At 43.5% G+C, this 25,472-nt stretch overlaps 1 long non-coding RNA gene across 1 annotated transcript; it reads right to left on the bottom strand.

Moving 5' to 3' along the window:
- Positions 1-5,656: 5,656 nt before the first annotated feature.
- On the bottom strand, positions 5,657-22,358 carry LOC127924106 (uncharacterized). Its single transcript, XR_008116753.1, has 3 exons — positions 22,228-22,358; positions 8,980-9,102; positions 5,657-5,750 (listed from the first exon to the last, which is right to left on the bottom strand). It is a non-coding gene; the product is annotated as an uncharacterized LOC127924106 (long non-coding RNA).
- Between the last annotated feature and the right edge of the window lie 3,114 nt (positions 22,359-25,472).

The raw sequence follows: 25,472 nt of genomic DNA, 5'->3' as shown, positions 1-25,472 counted from the left end.
AACTACTTGTTTGGAACGGGAGTAGTTCTGTAAAGTGTTGAATCAGTTATACGTTTAAATGAAATCAAATATAATCTGGTGTTCATGTTTTAGACTCTGAGGGCCGCTGTTGATCAGTGAAATAAATGCTGTCCAGTGTTGTCAGTCAGTGGAGTTAACTCCCCTATCACTGCGCTCTACCAGAGGAGAGGGAGAGATTGCGCTTCATACGACGCCGGGCGCGACAGAGAAACACTCTGATCCATGTTTATTACTGTGAAGTGAAAGGGACGGTGAAAATAGCCTGGATTGAAACAAAACATTACATATTACTCCTTTCTTTGCTCAACGTTTCTGAAGATATAGTGTAAGTAATTTTCCTGAGGGATTTATTCTTCGTTGGCTATGGCAACTGAAGGATTCCTTCAACCAAAATGCATAAGATGGCGTTCAAGTTGTGGACTGCGGTGGCAAGTACTTATTTTTCTCCTGTATCTCAATCATATTGTCAGTGGACAAATCCGCTATTCCATTCCCGAGGAGATGAAGAAAGGCTCTCTTATCGGTAACGTGGCTCAAGACCTGGGGTTAGATTTGAAACGGCTCCGAGCGGGCAAGGCTCGTATCGTGACCGGAGAAAGCATTCAGTACACAGAGCTGAAGACAGACAAAGGGATCCTCGTCGTGAGTGAGAGAATAGACCGAGAGCAGCTTTGTACTGACATCACGCCGTGTAGCTTCAGCTTCGAAATCATTCTAGAGAATCCGATGGAACTGCACTTAGTCACTGTAGAAATATTAGATGTAAACGATCATGCGCCCGTTTTTCCAAATAAAGATATTAATTTTGAAATTAGCGAATCGGCCACAGTTGGAGCTAGGTTTCCACTAGAGAGTGCAGAGGATCCCGATGTAGGTCTCAACGCCCTACAAAATTACGTTTTAACTCACAATGATAATTTCATTCTAAAAAAGCATGCGAATCCAGACGGTAGTACATATGCAGAGATGTTCCTCCAGAAACAATTAGATAGAGAGGAGCATCCTCATCTCTCTTTAAAGCTAATCGCTGTAGACGGTGGAAATCCGCAGAGATCTGGCACAGTAAATATAGATATCACTCTCCTAGATGTGAATGACAATGCGCCTGTGTTTAACCAGTCATTGTACAGGGCTACTGTGATGGAAAACGCTCCAAAGGGGACATATATCACAACCGTGAATGCCAGCGACGCAGACGGTGGATCGAACGGAGAAATAGCATACAGTTTATCAAAGTTAAAGGGCAGCATAGCAGACATATTTATCGTTAATGAGAACACCGGAATCATATCTGTTTCGGGTCAGATAGATTATGAGAAAAATAAGAAATACGAAGTTAGAGTAGAGGCTAAAGATCAGGGTGGTTTAACAGACACAAGTAAAGTTGCCATTGAAGTTATTGATGTTAATGACAACTCACCAGTTATAAACGTCATGTCTTTCTCCAGCCCTGTGTCTGAAGATGCTCCTCCGGGCACAACTATTGCTATTATAAATGTTAAAGATACTGATTCTGAGAGAAATGGACAGATTACATGCTCTATAGATACTAACCTCCCATTTAAGATCAAATCCTCAATGATTAATTACTATAATGTGATAACAGATTCGATTTTTGACCGAGAAACGGTGTCCGAATACAACATAACAATTACAGCAACAGATTCTGGTTCGCCTCCTCTCTCTAGCGCCCGGACATTACAACTTAGAATCTCTGACGTAAATGACAATGCCCCATTGTTCAATAAAGGTCCCTACTCTGCTTACATCACAGAGAATAACTCTCCTGGAATGTCCATATTTACTGTCAGCGCGCGGGACTCTGACTGGAATCAGAACGCGAGAATATCGTACCTGTTGGAGGACACGCAGATCAGTGGAACTCCAGTCTCTACTTACATATCCATTAACTCTGAAACCGGAGTTTTACATGCTGTGCGCTCCTTTGATTATGAACAAATAAAACAGCTTACGGTCTTAGTTAAGGCGCAGGATGGAGGCTCCCCTCCTCTCAGTAGCAATGTGACGGTGAAAATAATGATCCAGGACCAGAATGACAACGCGCCTCAGGTTCTGTATCCAGTCCAGACTAGCAGCTCTCTGGTGGCTGAAATGGTACCTCGTTCAGCAGATGTGGGCTATCTTGTCACTAAAGTGGTGGCTGTTGATGTGGACTCTGGACAGAATGCCTGGCTCTCGTATAAACTGCAGAAAGCGACAGACAGGGCGCTGTTTGAAGTGGGTTTACAGAATGGAGAAATAAGAACTGTACGCCAAGTCAATGATAAAGATGCTGTGAAACAAAGGCTCACTGTTGTAGTGGAGGACAACGGGCAGCCCTCTCGTTCAGCTACAGTCAATGTTAACGTGGCGGTGGCGGACAGCTTCCCTGAAGTGCTCTCGGAGTTCACTGACTTTACGCACGACAAGGAGTACAACGACAACCTGACTTTTTACTTAGTCTTGGCTTTGGCGGTAGTTTCATTTCTGTTCATCACGTGTTTAGTGGTTATTATATCAGTGAAAATATACAGATGGAGACAGTCTCGTGTCCTCTATCATTCCAATCTCCCGGTTATTCCGTATTATCCACCGCGTTACGCAGACACTTTGGGGACAGGAACTCTACAGCACGTGTACAATTACGAGGTGTGCAGGACGACTGACTCCAGAAAGAGTGACTGTCAGTTCGCCAGACCCTGCAGTCAGAACGTACTGATAATGGACCCCAGTTCTACAGGGACGATGCAGCGGATACAGAGTGAACAGAACATCTTGGATGAACCAGACTCCCCAATAGAGGTCTGTTGTATTTTAATAATTATCTTGTCCCTAAAACTATGATTTCCGTGTGTATGTTTTAGGACTATCGTGTGATTTGAACTATTAGAAATTGAACTTGCATACCTGGTAAGTTTCAATGGTCAGAAATGCTGTTTATTTCAATAATATGAGACCATTTCAGCACCAAGGCCACGGACAGCTTTATTTCAATATGTTTATATATTTTTATTTGACCTTTATTTTACTAGGCAAGTCAGTTTAAGAACAAATTCTTATTTTCAATGACGTCATAGGAACAGTGGGTTAACTGCCTGTTCAGGGGCAGAACGACAGATTTGTACCTTGGCAGCTCGGGGATTCGAACTTGCAACCTTTCGGTTACTAGTACAACGCTCTAACTACTAGGCTACCCTGCCTGTAATACATCTGGTTCACTCTTATAGTAGCGGTTATACTCAAGTATTTTTGTTTGATATTGTTTGTCCACATCTCACTTACATATTGGTTTCCGTTTGTCATTAATACATTGGCTTATTTTTGGATGATAGCATAACATTATTTCCCAAATATGTTTAATATTTTTTCTTATGAATATCAGTAGTTCAGTGGATTGAACTCAGAGGGACGCTGTTGGTCAGTGTCTTACAATTTTAGAGCGGTTTTGTAGCAGTACCTCCCCCATTATGTCGATGTGCTTAGAGAGAGAAACTGCTGCACACAGAACGCAAAGTCCAGGTCACAGAGGACAGCAAGCACGGAGACAACGAGCTGCGATTCTTTTGTTCCAGAATTTTTTTCAGGATTGTTGAGGCATTTACCTTTGATTTTTTTTTTAACTAAAAACGAATGGAATATTACTGACTTCTTAACGGACTATGTGGTTTGTATTATTTCATATAATACGGAAAATGTCGGACAGAACAATGACACGGCAAGTACTGTTGTTTATCTCGGTCCTCTCTCTCAGTTCAGTGCACGGGCAGGTCAGTTACTCCATTCCAGAGGAAATGGCGACAGGCTCTTTAGTCGGTAACATCGCGCAGGATTTGGGTTTAGATATCAAAAGACTGAAATCAGGTAAAGCTCGTATTTATACAGGAGACAGCGCTGAATACATCGAGTTGAATAAAGAAATGGGAGTTCTCCTTATCAAAGAGAGAATAGACCGTGAAGCTCTCTGCGGACAGACGACGCCTTGCGCATTGCATTTGCAAATCATTTTAGAGAATCCCATGGAATTTTACAGCATAACAATTGAGTTAACCGATGTCAATGATAATTCGCCTATTTTTGAAAAGAGTGAAATGAAATATGAAATAGGCGAGTCCGCTTTAACGGGAACCAGGATTGTCTTAGAAAGAGCAATTGATGACGACGTTGGCGTTAACGGCCTTCATAGCTATTCTCTGAAACCGTCCGATAATTTCATTTTAAAAACGCACATTTTGCCAGACGGTGGTAAAAATGTTGAAATGGTTTTGCAGAAAGCTTTAGATCGAGAGACACAGGAGCAAATATCTCTGATATTGACAGCAGTAGATGGAGGAGAGCCTCAGCTTTCAGGAACAATGCAGATAATCATCACCGTGCTTGACGCCAATGATAACGCACCTGTCTGTTCCCAAGCGGTTTACAAGGCCAGTGTATTGGAGAACGCAACTCAAAGCACTGTCTTAACCACAGTCACTGCATTTGACGCTGATCAAGGTTCATATGGCACAGTTACCTATCACTTTCCAAACTCTGGAGCAGCCCAACTATTTGAGATTGGTAAAGAGGATGGCGTAGTCAAATTAAACCTGAATGTTGATTACGAAAGAACTAAACATTATCAAATTGACGTTCAAGCCAGAGACCAAGGAGGTAACAGCGATTCTTGTAAAGTAATTATTGACGTAATCGATATAAATGACAACAGACCTTCCATTGACATTATGTCAAAAACAAATATCATATCTGAGGATGCTAAACCTGGCACAGTCGTAACAATGATGAATATTCAAGACCCAGATTCTGATGGAAATGGTAAAGTGCAGTGCTCTATTGAGGACAATATTCCCTTTGTGATGAGATCGACCTCAAACAATTTCTATAGTCTTGTAACTGATAGTGACTTGGACCGAGAGAGAGCCTCTGAGTACAACATCAGTGTGACGTGTTCTGATGAGGGCGTGCCCTCGCTCTCCAGCAGCGTCACTCTCACCTTACAGATATCAGATGTGAATGACAACGCTCCTGTCTTTGAGAGGAGCTCATATGAGGCCTACATTATAGAAAACAACACACCGGGCCTCTCTATATTCACAGTGAAAGCCAGAGACAATGACTGGAACCAGAATGCCCGTGTTTCTTACATACTGGAGGACTCCTCGGTTAACGGAGTGCCCATCTCCTCATATGTGTCCGTTAGTGCTGATAGTGGAGTCATCCATGCAGTGCGCTCTTTTGACTACGAGCAGATCAAGGATTTCCAGTTCCGCGTAAAAGCGCAGGATGGAGGCTCCCCTCCTCTCAGTAGCAATGTGACTGTGAAAATAATGATCCAGGACCAGAATGACAACGCGCCTCAGGTTCTGTACCCAGTCCAGACTAGCAGCTCTCTGGTGGCTGAAATGGTACCTCGTTCAGCGGATGTGGGCTATCTTGTCACTAAAGTAGTGGCTGTTGATGTGGACTCTGGACAGAATGCCTGGCTCTCTTATAAACTGCAGAAAGCGACAGACAGGGCGCTGTTTGAAGTGAGCTTACAGAATGGGGAAATAAGAACTGTACGCCAAGTCAACGATAAAGATGCTGTGAAACAAAGGCTCACTGTCGTAGTAGAGGACAACGGGCAGCCCTCCCGTTCAGCTACAGTCAATGTTAACGTGGCGGTGGCGGACAGCTTCCCTGAAGTGCTCTCGGAGTTCACTGACTTTACGCACGACAAGGAGTACAATGACAACCTGACTTTTTACTTAGTCTTGGCTTTGGCTGTAGTCTCATTTCTGTTCATCACATGTTTAGTGGTTATTATATCAGTGAAAATATACAGATGGAGACAGTCTCGTGTCCTCTATCATTCCAATCTCCCGGTTATTCCGTATTATCCACCGCGCTACGCAGACACTTTGGGGACAGGAACTCTACAGCACGTGTACAATTACGAGGTGTGCAGGACGACTGACTCCAGAAAGAGTGACTGTCAGTTCGCCAGACCCTGTAGTCAGAACGTACTGATAATGGACCCCAGTTCTACAGGGACGATGCAGCGGATGCAGAACGAACAGAACATCCTGGATGAACCAGACTCCCCACTAGAGGTCTGTTATCTATTTCCATTTGTATCCATTTACATCTTTAAATGCATCGTCCGAGTTGATTTCATTCCCACTGTCCGAAGAGCTCTTCTTTCCATTGTTATTGCACTTTCAGCACCACAGTCATGGACAGCGGCGCTTTGCAAATGGGGTGACTTGCATTGTAGCTGAATCATCGCTGAGGGTAAAGATAATACCGTCCTTATGAATATCAAGCAAGCATATAGTTTGTAGGTCATAACATTCTATGATATGTTCGTGTATTTCATCCACAACATTCCATTAATTTCCGGTTTTACCTGCAGCCTAACATTGTGTTCTGTTGTATTGTAATTCCATGTGTGAGGGGATAGGCTCAGACTTTCTTTCTCCACATCTTTCCGGGATCTTGGTGTACATTTGGCCGACATTCATTGACCAAGATAATGAATTGACGTAGTCTATATGGTTACCTTTAGTACTCTCTCTGATGTGGGGCCTTAACATCCCCAAGTCTCCTGGGGTGTTTATCCTTCTTATTTCAATTCTGTAATTTAATAGTCTGAACTCTGAGGGACGCTGTTGGTCAGTGTGTTGCCGTTTTAGAGCAGATTTGCAGCAGTACCTCCCCCATCATCTCGATATATTAGAGAGAGAAAGAGTCGCACGCAGAGCGCACAGTCCAGGTTACGGAGAACACAAAGTACGGAGACACGGAGCGGCGATTCTTTTGTTCTGGCAACACGATTTTTTTGGACACGTTGCTCTTTGTTTATCAGAACTGATACCAAACTGAATATTACAGACTGTTTTACGGATTATAACGTGATTGATTCTTCATGTGCAGGGGAAAATGTCGGACAGAACAATGGCACGACAAGTATTGTTGTTTATCTCGGTCCTCTCTCTCAGTTCAGTGCACGGGCAGGTCAGTTACTCAATTCCCGAGGAAATGGCGACAGGCTCTCTAGTCGGTAACATCGCGCAGGATTTGGGTTTAGATATCAAAAGACTGAAATCAGGTAAAGCTCGTATTTATACAGGAGACAGCGCTGAATACATCGAGTTGAATAAAGAAAGGGGAGTTCTCCTTATCAGAGAGAAAATAGACCGTGAGGCTCTCTGCGGACAGACTACACCTTGCGCGCTACATTTTCAGATTATTCTGGAGAATCCAATGGAATTTTACAGCATCACAGTAGAAATAACGGATACCAATGACAATGCTCCGGTTTTTAAAAGGAATGCAATGACATTTGAAATAAGCGAGTCCGCTTTAACGGGTGCTAGATTCGTCTTGGAGAGAGCGATTGATAATGACGTAGGTATAAATGGCCTTCAAAGCTACTACATTAGACCCACTGATCATTTTATTTTAAAACCGAATAGTAAAATTGGTAGTAGTAAAAACGTAGAGATGGTTTTACAGAAACCTCTAGACCGAGAGGAACAGGAGCATATTTCTCTGACATTAACAGCGTTAGATGGAGGAGAGCCTCAGTTATCAGGAACAATGCAGATAGTCATCACTGTACTTGACGCCAATGATAACGCTCCTGTTTGTGCTGAGGCAGAGTATACGGCCAGTATATCAGAAGGTGCTCCTAAAGGCACCGTTTTAACCACAATCAGTGCATCTGATGCTGATCAAGGTCCTAACGGAAGGGTTACATACTCTATATCGAATACTGCTGAGGGTGCTGCTGAATTATTTGAGGTAGACGAAAAATATGGCGTTGTGAGATTAGTTGGGAATGTTGATTATGAAAAAATGAAACATTATGAGATAGACGTTCAGGCTACAGACCAGGGAGGACACTCTGACGCGTGCAAAGTGATTATTGAAGTAATGGATACAAATGATAACAAACCATCCATTAATATCATGTCAAAGACAAATAGTATATCTGAGGATGCTACACCTGGGACTGTAGTAACAATGATGAATATCCAAGACCCTGATTCTGGGGAAAATGGCAGGGTGCAGTGCACTATGAACGAAAACATTCCTTTTGCGATGAAATCAACATCGAATAATTTCTTTACTGTAGTAACTGACAGTGACTTGGATCGAGAGAGAGCCTCTGAGTATAACATTAGTGTGACGTGTCCTGATGAGGGCGTGCCCTCGCTCTCCAGCAGCGTCACTCTCACCTTACAGATATCAGATGTGAATGACAACGCGCCTGTCTTTGAGAGGGGCTCATATGAGGCCTACATTATAGAAAACAACACACCTGGCCTCTCTATATTCACAGTGAAAGCCAGAGACGCTGACTGGAACCAGAATGCCCGTGTTTCTTACATACTGGAGGACTCCTCGGTTAACGGAGTGCCCGTTTCCTCATATGTGTCCGTTAGTGCTGACAGTGGAGTCATCCATGCAGTGCGCACTTTTGATTACGAGCAGATCAAGGATTTCCAGTTCCGCGTAAAAGTGCAGGATGGAGGCTCCCCTCCTCTCAGTAGCAATGTGACTGTGAAAATAATGATCCAGGACCAGAATGACAACGCGCCTCAGGTTCTGTACCCAGTCCAGACTAGCAGCTCTCTGGTGGCTGAAATGGTACCTCGTTCAGCAGATGTGGGCTATCTTGTCACTAAAGTGGTGGCTGTTGATGTGGACTCTGGACAGAATGCCTGGCTCTCTTATAAACTGCAGAAAGCGACAGACAGGGCGCTGTTTGATGTGGGCTTACAGAATGGAGAAATAAGAACTATACGCCAAGTCACCGATAAAGATGTTGTGAAACAAAGGCTAACTGTTGTAGTGGAGGACAACGGGCAGCCCTCTCGTTCAGCTACAGTCAATGTTAACGTGGCGGTGGCGGACAGCTTCCCTGAAGTGCTCTCGGAGTTCACTGACTTTACGCACGACAAGGAATACAATGACAACCTGACTTTTTACTTAGTCTTGGCTTTGGCTGTAGTCTCATTTCTGTTCATCACGTGTTTAGTGGTTATTATATCAGTGAAAATATACAGATGGAGACAGTCTCGCATCCTCTATCATTCCAATCTCCCGGTTATTCCGTATTATCCACCGCGTTACGCAGACACTTTGGGGACAGGAACTCTACAGCACGTGTACAATTACGAGGTGTGCAGGACGACTGACTCCAGAAAGAGTGACTGTCAGTTCGCCAGACCCTGTAGTCAGAACGTACTGATAATGGACCCCAGTTCTACAGGGACGATGCCGCGGATGCAGAGTGAACAGAACATCCTGGATGAACCAGACTCCCCAATAGAGGTCTGTGGTATTTGAGTCATTATCTTTTCGCCAATACCACTTTTCTAATGTGCATCCTATGTCTAAATGTGTTGTGCGATTTTTGTATGAAATTGATTCCGTCAAAAATGCTCTTCATTCCAACAATAAGTGGTTATTTCAGCACCAAGGTCATGGACAGCAACAGGTTCAAAGACGCTCTATTTCAATAGTTAGCCTGTTGCTTCCTATATTAACATAATATCACTGAACGTGTCTTTCGTTAGACAATCTTTCTCCACAACCCTCAGGCATGTTGATTTGCTGTTGTAATTCATTCACGAGGCGACGTGTGTTGATATAGCATCATAGTGCTATATTTGATCCCACGGACAATCAAACCATCTCAAATATGTTGGAATATTTCTCGTTTTCTGTAGTTCATTCCATTGAACTCAGAGGGACGCTGTTGGTTAGTGTGTTGCAGTTTTAGATTTACAGCTGTACCTCCCCCATCATCTCGATGTATTAGAGAGGGAAAGAGCCGCACGCAGAACGGGCAGTCCGGGTTACAGAGAACAGTAAGCACCCAGACACCGAGCTGCGATTCTTTTGTTCCAGAGATACGGATTATTGGCGGAAGATTGTGTTATTTTCTGGATTTACGTGAAACTGAATATTGCAAATTGTTTAACGGACCTTTGCGATATTTGTGATTTAATTCTGCAGTGGGAAATGTCAGACAGAACAATGACACGGCAAGTACTGTTGTTTATCTCGGTCCTCTCTCTCAGTTCAGTGCACGGGCAGGTCAGTTACTCCATTCCGGAAGAAATGGCGAAAGGCTCTTTAGTCGGTAACATAGCGCAGGATTTGGGTTTAGATATCAAACGACTGACGTCGGGTAGAGCTCGTGTTCACGTTGGAAACAGCGCAGAATACATCGAGTTGAATAAAGAAAGGGGAGTTCTCCTTATCAAAGAGAGAATAGACCGTGAAGCTCTCTGCGAACAGACGACGCCTTGTGCTTTACACTTTCAAATTATTATGGAGAACCCAATAGAATTTTATCGAATCACTATTGAGATCATCGATATCAATGATAATGCTCCAGTTTTCCAAAAGGATTCAATCAAATTCGAAATAAGCGAATCAGCTGTGACCGGAGCTAAATTTGTACTAGAAAGAGCTTTTGATTCTGATATTGGAATAAATGGACTTCAAAGCTACTCCCTTAACCCAACTGATCATTTCGTTCTGAAATTACATGGGCAAGATGATGGAAGTAAAAAGGTAGAGATGGTTTTGCAGAAGCCTCTCGACCGAGAGAAAAGGGAGCAGATATCTTTAGTGTTAACAGCTATCGATGGAGGTGAGCCTACGATGTCTGGAACAGTGCAGATACACGTCACAGTTTTGGATGCAAACGACAACGCTCCGGTTTTTACACAGGCAATATATAAGGCGGGTGTCGTCGAGAACTCGAAGAGGGGTACTTTATTAACGACAGTTCGTGCAACTGATATAGACAATGGATCAAATGGTTTAGTCACTTACTCAATATCAAGTAGCAAAGTTGGTATTTTGGACTTATTTCAAATAAACGAGAGTAATGGCGAGGTGCGTTTGATAGGCAAGGTCGACTATGAAACAGCTAAACATTACCAGATTGACATAGAAGCAAAGGATCAAGGCGGTCTTTCAGATTCCAGTAAATTAGTAGTGGACATTGCAGACGTTAACGACAACAACCCTTTGATTGACATGATGTCCACTTCTAAATCGATAGCAGAAAATTCCCCTTCCCAGACTATTATCGCTGTAATGAGTGTCCACGACCCAGACTCTGATAATAACGGAGTCGTGAATTGTGTTTTAAGTGAAAACATTCCTTTCACCATTAAATCTACATCGAACGGCTTCTATAGCCTAGTAACAGACAGTGATTTGGACCGAGAGAGAGCCTCTGAGTATAACATCAGTGTGACGTGCTCTGATGAGGGCGTGCCCTCGCTCTCCAGCAGCGTCACTCTCACCTTACACATATCAGATGTGAATGACAACGCGCCTGTCTTTGAGAGGAGCTCATATGAGGCCTACATTATAGAAAACAACACACCGGGCCTCTCTATATTCACAGTGAAAGCCAGAGACGCTGACTGGAACCAGAATGCCCGTGTTTCTTACATACTGGAGGACTCCTCGGTTAACGGAGTGCCTGTCTCCTCATATGTGTCCGTTAGTGCTGATAGTGGAGTCATACATGCAGTGCGCTCTTTTGACTACGAGCAGATCAAGGATGTCCAGTTCCGCGTAAAAGCGCAGGATGGAGGCTCCCCTCCTCTCAGTAGCAATGTGACTGTGAAAATAATGATCCAGGACCAGAATGACAACGCGCCTCAGGTTCTGTACCCAGTCCAGACTAGCAGCTCTCTGGTAGCTGAAATGGTTCCTCGTTCAGCAGATGTGGGCTATCTTGTTACTAAAGTGGTGGCTGTTGATGTGGACTCTGGACAGAATGCCTGGCTCTCGTATAAACTGCAGAAAGCGACAGACAGGGCGCTGTTTGAAGTGGGCTTACAGAATGGGGAAATAAGAACTATACGCCAAGTCAATGATAAAGATGCTGTGAAACAAAGGCTCACTGTGGTAGTGGAGGACAATGGGCAGCCCTCTCGTTCAGCCACAGTCAATGTTAACGTGGTGGTGGCGGACAGCTTCCCTGAAGTGCTTTCGGAGTTCACTGACTTTACGCACGACAAAGAATACAATGACAACCTGACTCTTTACTTAGTCTTGGCTTTGGCTGTAGTCTCATTTTTGTTCATCACGTGTTTAGTGGTTATTATATCAGTGAAAATATACAGATGGAGACAGTCTCGCATCCTCTATCATTCCAACCTCCCGGTTATTCCGTATTATCCACCGCGTTACGCAGACACTTTGGGGACAGGAACTCTACAGCACGTGTACAATTACGAGGTGTGCAGGACGACTGACTCCAGAAAGAGTGACTGTCAGTTCGCCAGACCCTGTAGTCAGAACGTACTGATAATGGACCCCAGTTCTACAGGGACGATGCAGCGGATGCAGACTAAACAGAACAACCTGGATGAGCCAGACTCGCCATTGGAGGTCTGTTTTTTTTAAATAATGAATTTTCCCCTAAAACTATATTTTTTATGTGTAATGCATTCTATAAATGTCTTTGACTGTTTTTATATCGAGTCTTTAATAATAATATAATAATAATAATATATGCCATTTAGCAGACGCTTTTATCCAAAGCGACTTACAGTCATGTGTGCATACATTCTACGTATGGGTGGTCCCGGGGATCGAACCCACTACCCTGGCGTTACAAGCGCCATGCTCTACCAACTGAGCTACAGAAGCTTACTTTTGGAAGCTTTCCGTGGACAGAAATGCTGTTCATTCCCCTGATGTGGCCAAATCAGCACCACTGAGATGGACCGCGGTGCTTTGCAAACAGGGAACTTTGACATAGGAAATGGTGAATTGTATTGACGTCTTCACCATTGTCAAGATCATGCAAACATTTCATATAATAAGAAATAATTTCATAAATCTATATATAAGTCATTGTTTATTTGTATAAAAAACCACGCTACCATGCGTCCAGTTTTCTGAAGTCGTGTTCCGGTTGTGATGTAGGCCTGTAGTTTCATAAACGTTTATCTTGTTTGAGATTACTTGTCCACATCCTGTGGTATCTACGTTTACAGTTGTTCATGTGTTAATATTGCCCACATGACTGGGTTGTGTAAAACAAGATTGGTCTGTACATTATTTTTTGGAGACTCAACCCTTCCCAAACACTTTACAATTGTTTATTATTTAAGAATAGCTGAAGTTCAGTGCACTGAACTCAGAGGGACGCTGTTGGTCAGTCAGTGTGTTGCACTTTTTAGAACAGATTGGCAGCAGTACCTCCCCGTCATCTCGATATTACACAGAGAGAAAGAGCCGCACGCAGAGCGCGCAGTCCGTGTTTGTGATTCTTTTGTTCCAGCGATAAGGATTATTGGAAGACATTATTGTTCTTTTCTGGATTTGTATATAACAGATCATTTAACATTGCTTAACGGATTGAATGGTGCTTGTGGTTTAATGGTGAAGGGAAAATGTCGGACAGAACAATGACACGGCAAGTACTGTTGTTTATCTCGGTCCTCTCTCTCAGTTCAGTGAACGGGCAGGTCAGTTACTCCATTCCAGAGGAAATGGCGAAAGGCTCTTTAGTCGGTAACATAGCGCAGGATTTGGGGTTGGATATAAAACGACTGAAATCAGGTAATGCTCGTATTCACGTTGGAAACAGTGCAGAATGTATTGAGTTGAATAAAGAAAGGGGAGTTATCCTTATCAAAGAGAGAATAGACCGTGAGGTGATGTGCAGACAGACGACGCCTTGCGCACTACATTTTCAGATTATTATGGAGAACCCAATAGAATTTTATCAAGTCACAATTGAGATTACCGATATCAATGATAATGCTCCTGTTTTCAAAAAAGATGCAATGAAATTCGAAATAAGTGAATCAGCTGTGATCGGTGCTAAATTTGTATTGGAAAGAGCTTTTGATTCTGATATAGGAGCGAATGGACTACAAAGCTACTCCCTTAATCCAACCGAACATTTTATTTTAAAATTACAAGGTCAGGCTGATGGAAGTAAAAAGGTAGAGATGGTTTTGCAGAAGCCTTTAGATCGAGAGAAACAGGAGCAGATATCTTTAGTGTTAACCGCCCTCGATGGAGGTGAGCCTAAGATGTCTGGAACAGTGCAGATACACGTCACTGTGTTGGATGTAAATGACAATGCTCCGGTTTTTACGCAGGCAATATATAAGGCCAGTTTGGTGGAAAATTCACAGAGGGGTACATTATTAACTACAGTTCGTGCAACTGATATAGACAACGGATCAAACGGTTTAGTCACTTACTCAATATCAAGTAGTATCGATGGTATTTTGGATCTATTTGAAATAGATGAAAGCAATGGCGAGGTGCGTTTGATAGGCAAGGTCGACTATGAAACAGCTAAACATTACCAGATTGACATAGAAGCAAAGGATCAAGGCGGTCTTTCAGATTCCAGTAAATTAGTAGTGGACATTGCAGACGTTAACGACAACAACCCTTTGATTGACATGATGTCCACTTCTAAATCGATAGCAGAAAATTCCCCTTCCCAGACTATTATCGCTGTAATGAGTGTCCACGACCCAGACTCTGATAATAACGGAGCCGTGAATTGTGTTTTAAGTGGAAACATTCCTTTCACCATTAAATCTACATCGAACGGCTTCTATAGCCTAGTAACAGACAGTGATTTGGACCGAGAGAGATCCTCTGAGTATAACATCAGTGTGACGTGCTCTGATGAGGGCGTGCCCTCGCTCTCCAGCAGCGTCACTCTCACCTTACAGATATCAGATGTGAATGACAACGCGCCTGTCTTTGAGAGGAGCTCATATGAGGCCTACATTATAGAAAACAATACACCGGGCCTCTCTATATTCACAGTGAAAGCCAGAGACGCTGACTGGAACCAGAATGCCCGTGTTTCTTACATACTGGAGGACTCCTCGGTTAACGGAGTGCCCGTTTCCTCATATGTGTCCGTTAGTGCTGATAGTGGAGTCATCCATGCAGTGCGCTCTTTTGACTACGAGCAGATCAAGGATTTCCAGTTCCGCGTAAAAGCGCAGGATGGAGGCTCCCCTCCTCTCAGTAGCAATGTGACTGTGAAAATAATGATCCAAGATCAGAATGACAACGTGCCTCAGGTTCTGTACCCAGTCCAGACAAGCAGCTCTCTGGTAGCTGAAATGGTACCTCGTTCAGCAGATGTTGGCTATCTTGTGACTAAAGTGGTGGCTGTTGATGTGGACTCAGGACAGAATGCCTGGCTCTCGTATAAACTGCAGAAAGCGACAGACAGGGCGCTGTTTGAAGTGGGCTTACAGAATGGAGAAATAAGAACTATACGCCAAGTCAATGATAAAGATGTTGTGAAACAAAGGCTCACTGTTGTAGTGGAGGACAACGGGCAGCCCTCTCGTTCAGCTACAGTCAATGTTAACGTGGCGGTGGCGGACAGCTTCCCTGAAGTGCTCTCGGAGTTCACTGACTTTACGCACGACAAGGAGTACAATGACAACCTGACTTTTTACTTAGTCTTGGCTTTGGCTGTAGTCTCATTTCTGTTCATCACGTGTTTACTGGTTATTATATCAGTGAAAATATACAGATGGAGACAGTCTCGCATCCTCTATCATTCCAATCTCCCGGTTATTCCGTATTATCCACCGCGTTACGCAGACACTCTGGGGACAGGAACTCTACAGCACGTGTACAATTACGAGGTGTGCAGGACGACTGACTCCAGAAAGAGTGACTGTCAGTTCGCCAGACCCTGTAGTCAGAACGTACTGATAATGGACAGTTCTACAGGGACGATGCAGCGGATGCAGAACGAACAGAACATCCTGGATGAACCAGACTCGCAATTGGAGGTCTGTTACGTTTAAATAATTAATTTCCCCCTCAACGCTGTATTGTATGTCTAATTTATTGTTTAATCGTGATTAACTGTTTACAATCGAGTCTTTTATTTTGGAAACTGTCCATGTACATACATTCTATTCATTCCACTGATGTTGTAAATTCATCACCAACTGACATGGATTGTTCCCTGTTATAATAATTAAATTATAGAAAGCACACTAGCGTCCATACATCCGGTTTTCTTTTCTGTCGTGTCAGCAACGTGTATCTTGTTGGAGATTGCTTGTCCACATCCTCTGGGATCTATGTTTACAGTTGTTCGAAATGTGTTAATATATTCCACATGACAGGGTTGGGTTATACTTGATAGGACGATACTTTTGATTACGAGCAGATCAAGGATTTCCAGTTCCGCGCACGATTCCCCAACATACATCTGTTATGTTTTAGTCATTAGATTTTCCGTAAAACTATATTCTTTCATCTGTATCCTATGTCTACATTTGATTTTGTATCGAGTCTGTCAGAAATGCTTTTCATTCCACTGATATGTGTCCATTTCAGAAGGACTATCATGGACAGAGTTGCTTTGCAAAGAGTGTGCATTTCAAAGGGGTGCTTGTTGTCTCCCACAGTTGTCTAATTTCACACAACGTGCTTTTCGTTATACATTATTTGCCCACATCCCCCTGCCATATTGGTTTACATTTGTCATCATGCATTTGGCCTATATGTGTTGATTTCACCTGATAGTATTCAGTAGTATATCCTTCGGATACTCAAACCTTCTCATATGCAATATGTTTCGATTCGTTTATTGTTTTAAAGTAATCTGTAGTTCAGTGGATTGAACTCAGAGGGACGCTGTTGGTTAGTGTGTTGCAGTTTTAGAGCAGATTTGCAGCAGTGCTTCCCCCATCATCTCGATATATTAAGAGAAAGAGAGAGCCGCACGCAGAGCGCGCAGTCCGGTTACAGAGAACACCGAGCACGTAGACTCCGATATTGGATTATTTTGTTCCAGAGAGACTGATTATTGGCAGAGAATTGTGCTATTTTCTGAACTTACTTTTAACGGAACACTGCAAATTGTTTAATGGATTATATGGTGTTTATGGTTTCATTGTGAAAAGGATATGTCGAACAGAACAATGACACGGCAAGTACTGTTGTTTATCTCGGTCCTCTCTCTCAGTTCAGTGAACGGGCAGGTCAGTTACTCCATTCCGGAAGAAATGGCGAAAGGCTCTTTAGTCGGTAACATCGCGCAGGATTTGGGTTTAGATATCAAAAGACTGAAATCGGGTAAAGCTCGTATTTATACTGGAGACAGTACAGAATACATCGAGCTGAATACAGAAAGGGGAGTTCTCCTTATCAAGGAAAGAATAGACCGTGAAGCGTTGTGTGGAGAGACGACGCCATGCGCTTTACACCATCAAATTCTACTTGAAAACCCATTGGAATTTTACAGCTTAACGATTGAGATCACAGACATCAATGATAATTCACCGGGTTTCAAAAAGAATGAAATGGAATTCGAAATAAGTGAGTCATCACAGCCCGGAGCTAGGTTCGTTTTGGATAGAGCAGTTGATAATGACGTTGGTGTGAATGACCTGCAGAGTTACACCCTAAAATCAACCGATAATTTCATATTAAAATCACACATTTTACCTGACGGTAGTAAAAATGTGGAAATGGTATTGCAGACGCCTCTAGACCGAGAGAAACAGGAGCAGATATCGCTGATTTTGACAGCAGTAGATGGAGGAGAGCCTCAGCTATCAGGAACAATGCGGATAATCATCACTGTACTAGACGCCAATGATAATGCACCTGTCTGTTCCCAAGCCGTTTACAAGGCCAGTGTAACCGAGAACGCGCCTAAAGGCACCATTGTAGCTACAGTAAGCGCGACTGATGCTGATCAAGACTCATACGGAAAAGTGACATATTCTATGTCAAACATCGTCGAAGGCGGTGCTGAATTATTTGAAGTTGATGATGATGACGGTGTAGTGAGTCTATTAGGAAATATTGATTACGAAAGAATGAAAAAATATCAAATTGACATTCAAGCAAGAGACGCCGGAGGACTCATAGATTCTTGCAAAGTAATCGTCGATGTTTCTGATTTAAATGACAACAAACCAATCATTAATATTATGTCTAAGACAAATGCAATATTCGAAGATTCTGTGTCTGGCACAGTTGTAACAATTATCAATGTTCAAGACTCAGACTCGGGTGATAATGGTAAAGTAGAGTGTTCCATAAATGAAAACATTCCATTTACAATTAAATCAACGTCGAATCATTTCTATAGCTTAGTAACTGACAGCGACTTGGACCGAGAGAGAGCCTCTGAGTATAACATCAGTGTGACGTGCTCTGATGAGGGCGTGCCCTCGCTATCCAGCAGCGTCACTCTCACCTTACAGATATCAGATGTGAATGACAACGCGCCTGTCTTTGAGAGGAACTCATATGAGGCCTACATTATAGAAAACAATACACCGGGCCTCTCTATATTCACAGTGAAAGCCAGAGACGATGACTGGAACCAGAATGCCCGTGTTTCTTACATACTGGAGGAGTCCTTGGTTAAGGGAGTTCCCGTCTCCTCATATGTGTCCGTTAGTGCTGATAGTGGAGTCATACATGCAGTGCGCTCTTTTGACTACGAGCAGATCAAGGATTTCCAGTTCCACGTAAAAGCGCAGGATGGAGGCTCCCCTCCTCTCAGTTGCAATGTGACTGTGAAAATAATGATCCAGGACCAGAATGACAACGCGCCTCAGGTTCTGTATCCAGTCCAGACTAGCAGCTCCCTGGTGGCTGAAATGGTGCCTCGTTCAGCAGATGTGGGCTATCTTGTTACTAAAGTGGTGGCTGTTGATGTGGACTCTGGACAGAATGCCTGGCTCTCTTATAAACTGCAGAAAGCGACAGACAGGGCGCTGTTTGAAGTGGGCTTGCAGAATGGAGAAATAAGAACTGTACGCCAAGTCAATGATAAAGATGCTGTGAAACAAAGGCTCACTGTTGTTGTGGAGGACAACGGGCAGCCCTCTCGTTCAGCTACAGTCAATGTTAACGTGGCGGTGGCGGACAGCTTCCCTGAAGTGCTCTCGGAGTTCACTGACTTTACGCACGACAAGGAGTACAACGACAACCTGACTTTTTACTTGGTCTTGGCTTTGGCTGTAGTCTCATTTTTGTTTATTACGTGTTTAGTGGTTATCATATCAGTGAAAATATACAGATGGAGACAGTCTCGCATCCTCTATCATTCCAATCTCCCGGTTATTCCGTATTATCCACCGCGTTACGCAGATTCTTTGGGGACAGGAACTCTACAGCACGTGTACAATTACGAGGTGTGCAGGACGACTGACTCCAGAAAGAGTGACTGTCAGTTCGCCAGGCCCTGTAGTCAGAACGTACTGATAATGGACCCCAGTTCTACAGGGACGATGCAGCGGATTCAGAAAGAACAGAACATCCTGGATGAACCAGACTCCCCAATAGAGGTCTGTTATATTTGAGTCATTATCTTTTCCATAAAACGATATGTTTCATGTGTCTGTCTAAATGCATCGTCGATTTTATCTGTTTAAAATCTAGTATGTGTCGTACCTGGGGACTTTCCACGGTCAGAAATGCTCTTCCTTCTCCAGTACATGTGGGGCCATTTCAGCACCATGGTCATGGACAGCGGCTCTTGGCAAATAGCGTTTATTTCAATGCTTAGCAAATAGTTTCCTTTTGTAGAATATTTTCATGCAACGTGTATTTTACTAGACCTTTTTTGTTAATATCTCACTGACTTTGTTTTATCATATTTACATTGGCTTAGTTGTTGATATAAGAACAATACGCTAGTTTATAGTTTGTAAACTGAAACCTTAAGTATGTTGTACTGTTTTCATTTCATGTAGTTTAGTGCATTGAACTCAGAGGGACGCTGTTGGTCAGTGTGTTACAATTCTAGAGCAGATTTGCAGCAGTACCTCCCCCATCATCTCGATATATTAGAGAGAAAAAGACCCGCACAGGGCGCGCAGTCCGGTTTGCAGGGAACACTAACACGGTGACTCAGGGCTGCGATTCTTTTGTTCAACCTTGGTGGATTTTGGGACCATTTTTGTACGTTTTGCACTGGAAACCAGTGGAATATTACAGACTTCTATACGGATTAGAACGTTTGTGTTGTTTGATATCGCAGAGAAAATGTCGGACAGAACAATGACACGGCAAGTACTGTTGTTTATCTCGGTCCTCTCTCTCAGTTCAGTGAACGGGCAGGTCAGTTACTCCATTCCAGAGGAAATGGCGACAGGCTCTTTAGTCGGTAACATCGCACAGGATTTGGGTTTAGATATAAAAAGACTGAAATCAGGTAAAGCTCGTATTTATACTGGAAACAGCGCAGAATACATCGAGTTGAATAAAGAAAGGGGAGTTCTCCTTATCAGAGAGAGAATAGACCGTGAAGCGCTCTGCGGACAGACGACGCCTTGCGCACTGGATTTTCAGATTTCTCTTGAAACCCCGATGGAATTGTACCCGGTAACTGTTGAGATCACAGATATAAACGATAATGCTCCCAGTTTTAAAAAGGCTGAAAGAAGAGTGGAAATCAGTGAGTCGGCGGTGATTGGCTCTAAATTTGTGTTAGAGAAAGCAGTAGACCCAGACATTGGTTTAAACGGTCTCCAAACCTACTCGCTGAAACCCACAGACAATTTTATTCTGAAATTACATAGTCAGGCCGACGGAAGTAAAAAGGTAGAGATGGTTTTACAGAAACCTTTAGATAGAGAGAAACAGGAGCATATGTCGCTGTTGTTAACTGCTTTGGATGGAGGCAAGCCTCAAATGTCTGGGACAATGCAGATACACGTAACCGTGTTAGATGCAAACGACAATGCGCCGGTTTTTACCAAAACAGTTTATACGGCAACAATAACAGAGAATTCACAAAAAGGAACGGTTGTCACTACAGTTAGTGCTTCTGATGCAGACAAAGGCACAAATGGTGAAGTGTCCTATCTAATTTCGAATGGTATGGACAGTGGTTCAGAATTGTTTAATATAAATGCAGATGGAGATTTGATATTAGATGGCCCAATTGATTATGAAAAAGCCAGAAATTATCAGATTGATATAGAAGCAATAGACAGCGGAGGCCTTTCAGACTCAAGTAAAATAATAATTGATGTTATTGACGTGAATGACAATAGTGCTCTTATTAATTTAATTTCCAAGTCCGGTTCAATACCAGAGGATTCCCGTCTGAACACAGTAATAGCTATGATGAGCGTGAACGACCCTGATTCAGAAAATAATGGTAAAGTTCACTGTGAAATAAATGAGAACGTCCCATTCACTATTAAATCAACATCTAACGCATTTTACAGTCTAATAACGGATAGCGACTTGGACCGAGAGAGAGCCTCTGAGTATAACATCAGTGTGACGTGCTCTGATGAGGGAGTGCCCTCGCTATCCAGCAGCGTCACTCTCACCTTACAGATATCAGATGTGAATGACAACGCGCCTGTCTTTGAGAGGAGCTCATATGAGGCCTACATTATAGAAAACAACACACCGGGCCTCTCTATATTTACAGTGAAAGCCAGAGACGCTGACTGGAACCAGAATGCCCGTGTTTCTTACATACTGGAGGACTCTTCGGTTAACGGAGTGCCCGTTTCCTCATATGTGTCCGTTAGTGCTGATAGTGGAGTCATACATGCAGTGCGCTCTTTTGATTACGAGCAGATCAAGAAGTTCCAGTTCCACGTAAAAGCGCAGGATGGAGGCTCCCCTCCTCTCAGTAGCAATGTGACTGTGAAAATAATGATCCATGACCAGAACGACAACGCGCCTCAGGTTCTGTACCCAGTCCAGACTAGCAGCTCTCTGGTGGCTGAAATGGTGCCTCGTTCAGCAGATGTTGGCTATCTTGTCACTAAAGTGGTGGCTGTTGATGTGGACTCTGGACAGAATGCCTGGCTCTCGTATAAACTGCAGAAAGCGACAGACAGGGCGCTGTTTGAAGTGGGCTTACAGAATGGAGAAATAAGAACTGTACGCCAAGTCAATGATAAAGATGCTGTGAAACAAAGGCTCACTGTGGTAGTGGAGGACAATGGGCAGCCCTCTCGTTCAGCCACAGTCAATGTTAACGTGGCGGTGGCGGACAGCTTCCCTGAAGTGCTCTCGGAGTTCACTGACTTTACGCACGACAAGGAGTACAATGACAACCTGACTTTTTACTTAGTCTTGGCTTTGGCTGTCGTCTCATTTCTGTTCATCGCGTGTTTAGTGTTTATTATATCAGTGAAAATATACAGATGGAGACAGTCTCGCATCCTCTATCATTCCAACCTCCCGGTTATTCCGTATTATCCACCACGTTACGCAGACACTCTGGGGACAGGAACTCTACAGCACGTGTACAATTACGAGGTGTGCAGGACGACTGACTCCAGAAAGAGTGACTGTCAGTTCGCCAGACCCTATAGTCAGAATGTACTGATAATGGACCCCAGTTCTACAGGGACGATGCAGCGGATGCAGAACGAACAGAACATCCTGGATGAACCAGACTCCCCAATAGAGGTCTGTTATATTTAAATAATTTGTATTTTCCCTGAAACTGTATGTTTCATATACACTTCTCAAAAAAATAAAGGGAACACTAAAATAACACACCCTAGATCTGAATGAATAAAATATTCTTATTAAATACTTTTTTCTTTACATAGTTGAATGTGCTGACAACAGCATCACACAAAAATTATCAATGGAAATCAAATGTATCAACCCATGGAGGTCTGGATTTGGAGTCACATTCAAAATTAAAGTGGAAAACCACACTACAGGCTGATCCAGCTTTTATGTAATGTCCTTAAAACAAGTCAAAATGAGGCTCAGTAGTGTGTGTGGCCTCCACGTGCCTGTATGACCTCCCTACAACGCCTGGGCATGCTCCTGATGAGGTGGCGCATGGTCTCCTGAGGGATCTCCTCTCAGACCTGGACTAAAGCATCCGCCAACTCCTTGACAGTCTGTGGTGCAACGTGGCGTTGGTGGATGGAGCGAGACATGATGTTCCAGATGTGCTCAATTGGATTCAGGTCTGGGGAACGGGCGGGCCAGTCCATAGCATCAATGCCTTCCTCTTGCAGGAACTGCTGACACACTCCAGCCACATGAGGTCTAGCATTGTCTTGCATTAGGAGGGGTCTGAGGATCTCATCTCGGTACCTGATGACAGTCAGGCTACCTCTGGCGAGCACATGGGGGGCTGTGCGGCCCCCCAAAGAAATGCCACCCCACACCATGACTGACCCACCGCCAAACCGGTCATGCTGGAGGCTGTGGCAGGCAGCAGAACGTTCTCCACGGCGTCTCCAGACTCTGTCACGTCTGTCACATGTGCTCAGTGTGAACCTGCTTTCATCTGTGAAGAGCACAGGGCGCTAGTGGCGAATTTGCCAATCTTGGTGTTCTCTGGCAAATGCCAAACATCCTGCACGGTGTTGGGATGTAAGCACAACCTCCACCTGTGGACTTCGGGCCCACATACCACCCTCATGGAGTCTGTTTCTGACCGTTTGAGCAGACACATGCACATTTGTGGCCTGCTGGAGGTCCTCCTTGCACAAAGTCGGAGGTAGCGGTCCTGCTGTTGCCCTCCTACGGCCTCCTCCACGTCTCCTGATGTACTGGCCTGTCTCCTGGCAGTGCCTCCATGCTCTGGACACTACGCTGACAGACACAGCAAACCTTCTTGCCACATCTCTCATTGATGTTCCATCCTGGATGAGCTGCACTACCTGAGCCACTTGTGTGGGTTGTAGACTCCGTCTCATGCTACCACTAGAGTGAAAGCACCGCCAACATTCAAAAGTGATCAAAACATCAGCCAGGAAGCATAGGAACTGAGAAGTGGTCTGTGGTCCCCACCTGCAGAACCACTCCTTTATTGGGGGTGTCTTGCTAATTGCCTATAATTTCCACCTGTTGTCTATTCCATTTGCACAACAGCATGTGAAATTTATTGTCAATCAGTGTTGCTTCCTAAGTGGACAGTTTAATTTCACAGAAGTGTGATTGACTTGGAGTTAAATTGTGTTGTTTAGGTGTTCCCTTTATTTTTTTGAGCAGTGTATGTCTGTCTATATGTAGGCTATCGGTGATTTTACCCGTTTGAAATCAAGTCTGTGTACCTGGCAAGTTTCCATGGTCATAAATGCTCCATATTCCACTAATATGTGGTCATTTCAGCACCACGGACATGGACAGCGGTGGTTTGCAAATAATCTGTATTTCAATCAGTGAGCCTGCAGTTTTCTAAAGTAGCAGTTTCACTCAACGTGTATTATCTTTAGACCTTGTTTGTTCACATCTCATTGACATATTGGTTTTCATTTATCATTAATACATTGGCCTGTTTGTGTTGTTAGCATAGTTGTACTGTGTTTTATAGTTTGGAGACTCAAACTTTCTCAAGTGTGTTCGAATATATATATATTTTTCAATATATCTGTAGTTCAGTGGGTTGAACTCATAGGGACGCTGTTGGTTAGTGTGTTGCAGCTTCATAGCAAATGTGTCGCAGTACTTCCCCCATCATCTCGATATATTAGACAGAGACAGAGCGGCACACAGAGCGCACAGTCAGGTTTACAGAGAACACTAATACTAAGATACAGAGCTGCCATTCTCTTGTTCCAAAATTGTTTATTGTTGAGTCGTTTACCTTTGATGTTTTGAACTAGAAACGAATGCAATATTACTGACTTCTTTACGGATTATAACCTGCTTGTTGTTTCATGGTGAAGGGAAAATATCGGACAGAACAATGACACGGCAAGTACTGTTGTTTCTCTCGGTCCTCTCTCTCAGTTCAGTGAACGGGCAGGTCAGTTACTCCATTCCGGAGGAAATGGCGACAGGCTCTTTAGTCGGTAACATCGCGCAGGATTTGGGTTTAGATATCAAAAGACTGAAATCAGGTAAAGCTCGTATTTATACAGGAGACAGCGCTGAATACATCGAGTTGAATAAAGAAAGGGGAGTTCTCCTTATCAAAGAGAGAATAGACCGTGAAGCTCTCTGCGGACAGACGACGCCTTGCGCACTGCATTTTCAAATTATTTTAGAAAATCCCATGGAATTCTTTCGAGTAACTGTTGAGATTACAGATGTAAACGATAATGCTCCTAGTTTTAAAAAGAACGAGAGACGTTTTGAAATTAGTGAATCCGCTGTTACTGGCTCTACGTTTATGCTGGAGAGGGCGATGGATCCTGACGTTGATGTTAACGGTCTCCAGAGCTACATCCTTAAACCCACTGCCAATTTTCAGTTGAAACTAAAAAATCAACCTGACGGGAGTAAAAAAGTAGAGATGGTTTTACAGAAACCTTTAGATCGAGAGAAACAGGAGCAGATATCTTTAGTCTTAACCGCACTCGATGGAGGTGAGCCTCAGTTGTCTGGAACAGTGCAGATACACGTCATTGTATTAGATGCGAACGACAATGCCCCGATTTTTACGCAGGAGATATACAAAGCAACCGTTGTTGAAAATTCCCCGAAAGGAACCTTGATGACAAAAGTCA

The sequence above is a fragment of the Oncorhynchus keta genome, chromosome 4, assembly GCF_023373465.1.
Source record: "Oncorhynchus keta strain PuntledgeMale-10-30-2019 chromosome 4, Oket_V2, whole genome shotgun sequence".
NCBI classification, from domain to species: Eukaryota; Metazoa; Chordata; class Actinopteri; order Salmoniformes; family Salmonidae; genus Oncorhynchus; species Oncorhynchus keta.
Note: the sequence above shows the minus strand (reverse complement) of the source record. Positions and strands in the feature narration are given on the sequence as shown.